The sequence below is a fragment of the Euprymna scolopes genome, chromosome 46, assembly GCF_053919585.1.
Source record: "Euprymna scolopes isolate OS-2025 chromosome 46, ASM5391958v1, whole genome shotgun sequence".
Lineage (NCBI taxonomy): Eukaryota > Metazoa > Mollusca > Cephalopoda > Sepiida > Sepiolidae > Euprymna > Euprymna scolopes.
This window is the reverse complement of record NC_136527.1, coordinates 178125441-178129845: the sequence shown is the minus strand read 5'-3', so window position 1 is coordinate 178129845 and position 4405 is coordinate 178125441.

The following is a 4405-nucleotide window of genomic DNA, read 5'->3' as shown; positions in this document are numbered from 1 at the left end:
TCATCTCTCTGTGTTTGAGAGGGTGTGTTAATGGTGGAAAAAGTTAAATTTTCGAATTGTTCATTTAGTTCCTGGCTGTTGTTCCTGGATAATATATCAGTTTGGATGAAGTGGTTTTTCTTGGTCTGGTTCATGTTTAATGGTTTTTGTTTTCAACGGTCTCTGTTTTGCGACCTTGACCTTGATCTTCTGTTATATAAACATACTGTTGCCCAGTGGTTATATTTTCCACACGTTTTGCATTTGGAACCAAATGCTGGGCATGCTTCACATCGACGTTCGTGACTTTTTCCGCAATTAAGGCAGTTGTTTGTCTTTCTATTTTGTTTATATTTTGTAATTGCTTGCATGTCAGTATTGGCGCTATTGTCCTCCTCGTTATTGGTGTTTAACATATCTCTAAGCTGTTTAATATGTGCGTTTGTTGCTTCATACGTTTTACCAATTCGGATGGTTTCATCCAGTGTTAGCGTATTATCTTTTCGTAGTAGTTCTTTCTGGAATTCGACAATTGGGGTACTCGCAATAATTAGTTCTATAATTCGCTGTTCTTGTTCAGTGTCGGTTAGTGAGCATTTTAACGTAAGTTGACGACATCTATTGACGAAGTCGTCTAATGTCTCATTTTGTTTTTGTTTATAAGACATTAGTTTTAGTCTGTTAATTCTAAAGTTTTCTTTAGGTTCTAAATACTCCAAGAATTCATTAAAAATGTTGTCGGGAGATCGTTTTTCTCATCTGTTAATTTTCAAGTGTTAAATTTTTGAGACCTTGATTACCGGTCTTTATCAGTATGTAATTCACTTGTTGGTCGGTTTTTATTTTGTTTATAGCAAAATAAAGTTCTAGCTTCTGTTTAAAAAGTTTAAATGTATCTGCTGGATTTGGTATTTCCCAGTCCATAAACGGAATAATGTCATTATTGGTAGACATTATTATTAACGGCTATGTATTCTTTCGATAAACAGAAAATTCAATATGTCTGCCAGTGTGCGAAAATCCATACGTGTTTACGGGGACATATACGATAACAACAGTTGACGAAAAAAATTCAAAATGTCTGCTATTGTGCAAGAATTCACACGTGTTTATAGCATGTACGAGAATGACAGCAAAATTTTATAAAATGCACAGATGGGTAAATTAATAAAAATTTGTTTACATGCCTTGTTTTGTTTTTTGTAAACGTATTTTTTCCTCTCGTGTCTGTTGCCGAAGTTTTGTCTTTTGTGAAAGAAATGTTTTTCCTTTCTGGTCTGTTGCCGAATTTTTTTATTTTTTTCGTTTTCTGTTGTCGGTTGCGACTAGTCAATCCAACTGAGTGAATTTTTTTGTTGTTGTTTTAACTGTTATAAATGTTCAGTATCCATTCCGCTGCTACCATGTCGTTAGTTTATGTTTGTTGTTATAAGTAATTGACAACAAAGTTGTGGTTTTATTTAATATAGAACTTTATTGACATTATCACATAAGAAGAGAGATTTAATGTACGTGTGTAGAGGTCTACGCCATGTTGTCGAATACGTATGTATTAGGCGGTAGGTGTGTCAGAAATTTCGTGAAAATAGTGAATAATTCCACCCCATCTTTCCAAGCTTATAACTCCTCGAAAAATGTAATTCAACCCCTTTTTTTTCAATTAAAGGAGCAAGGACCAAGGTTTCATTAAAAAAATACAAAAAAAAAACAACGTGTTTTTTTTTTGAGGTTTTAAACTTCGGACTTTACAGGTAAATTTCTAAAAAACAGTGCTTTTTTGTTTTAAATTTGAATATATTATTTATTGACCTTTTTTCTCCAATCTGTGATATATAAGACTTTGGTACATAAATTAATTATTTACTTTTTAATAGACATTTCAAAATGGGAGGCGTGAATTATTCGACCCCCTGTATTTCCAAGCTTATAACTCCTCGAAAAATGTAATTACAGCCCTAATTTTTTTTCAATTAAAGGAGCAAGGACCAAGGTTCCATTTAAAAAAAAAGACAAATCAAATAACGTGGTTTAAAAAAAAGGTTTTAAACTTCAAACTTTATAAGTAAAATTCTAAAAAACACTACGTTTTTTGTTTTAAATTTGAATATATTATTTATTGACCTTTTCTCTTCAATTTGTGAGTAAATTAATTATTTACTTTTCGGTGAGTAAATTAATTATTTACTTTTTAATAGAAACTTGAAAAGGGGGGCGTGAATGAAAAAAAAACGTTTGTCTACAATATTCCATTTATTGGAAAGAACATAAAATTTCCCATTGACCCTGAAAATATCGTAAAAATAGAATCAATAGAAAAATTTTGATAGATTTTTAAAGTTTAAAATTTGAAAAAATATTGAGTTCGGAAAATTCATTACTGTTTTTTAAAAAAATTATTTCTATTACTTATAAACCAACTTTAATAGTTTATTTTGGAAGTATAATATATAAAGAAAATAAATAACCCACTTTTAACAGAGAAATTACGAGATTTTTATATTTTATTCGCAGTTTCGTGTTAGGGGTGTCAAAAATTCCTACAACATTTCTGATACACCTTATTAGGCGGTTGACATCAATATTCATACGCCATGATTTACTTGTTATGCGTATGAAAGTAGTTCTATGATAACAGCACAGTAAGATGTGGGCCTGTGCAAAATGGGGGAAAAAATAAGAGGACATAGTTTTGAAAGCTGGTTTATCATAATTATTTTGCAACTTTCCGACGACTTTTTGATTTTATTTTAACGATTAACGACTAAAGCTAATTGCAAAAAGAAAAAAAATATATTGTTACTCGTGTAAAAAATTATAATAAAAAAAATGTTTTCACGGCAACACGGCAAGCAAACAAATTCAGCTAAAATTCAAATTTAAATAAATTCATTGTAAAAATCTTTTGAAAGATAAACATGAGTTTTTGGGTCTGTTTCAAAGGTAATTGTAAAGTAAAATCCTAAGATATTAAATCAAATAAAAAGCACTTCTTTGTACAAAAAAAAAAAAAAAAAAAAAAAAAAACCGGCTTTATTAGACCCCATTCCCACCCCGATTCTAGCTTCGTTTATGTGTAAACAGAATGAAGTCGTGTAAGTGATGATTCTAAGAAAGTCCAAAATGTCAGAAAGTCAGAAGTCTGACTGAAAATGACTTCAGGTAGTTTGGAGGGAGGGAGGGAGGGCTGTATTTTTTAAGCAGTCGTGCATCCATATATTCCTATCGTGAAAGTTTGTATAATTTTTGTCATTTTTTATTTACTTTTTTTCCTGTGTTATTCATGTGATTACGTTTGTTTTATGTTAAATTTTTAGCCCATTTGACAATTTTGGCGTTATTTTTACGAGAGATTAAAATTTATAAGGTAAAACTGCCCTCATCGCCAATCATGCGAGGGTTAGAGGAGAAGCTATTTGTTCACTTAAAGTAAATATCAGTCACTTAAAAATACAACTTTTTACCAAACAAACAATAAACATAACATTTATTTTAATTTATTTTTCATGTAAAAATGTAAACAACCTTCTGCAAATAGTTTCATTTTCTTTCTTTTTTTACAAACAATACCGAACTTACATACCCCCCCAAAAAAAACAATAGAAAGACAATAGTTCGCAAAACTATGCATATAATGAAGAATCATCTTAAAGCCCCCCTCAAAAAATGGACAAATATAATGTAGTGAAAAAATAATACACTTCAAGCAAGTAATTAAATGTTTCGATGTGATTAAGAGTCCAGGTGATGGAATCACATGTGATTAAATATCTAGTGATTAATAGTCCTGTGATGAAATGGATGATGAAAAGACCGTACACCAAATTTTATTCTTTTGATTATTTTCGATCGTATTGACGCATGCGCAAAAAAAGAGAGATTAAAACGGAACGAATTTAAATTTCCCTTCCATTTTCAAAACAACCCTAAAACAGAACGCTCTCTACAAGTTTTACCCAAAATAAGAATTAATTAATGAATTGCAAACATTGAAAAATATACTGTAAACTTGATAGGAAAACAATTCGGCATACTTAGTGAACGGGCATTTTTACACGAGGAACGAAATAATGATTACACCGTGTTACGATGACCTAAATCATTGTTCTTTAGCAACTGATTTTCTGTTTGAAATATTTCATATTTAAATTGTGGTTTTCACCTTTTAATTTTGATTCTTTTATATTTTATATATTGTATATCTTAATGAATTGGGCACACTAAATACTAACAAACAAAACAGTTTTTCTGTTTTGAACGCAAAAGAAAAAAACGAATTCATCCTGATCTCTCCCCCCACCCCGTACTGAATCCCTGGAATGAAAGGTAAGCTTCTTTGTTTATTACACTTAAAAATATCATTCAATAACCTGAAAAATAATCTTGAATATTAAATAAAGTTTATTTTTATTAAAATCCAATAAATAAA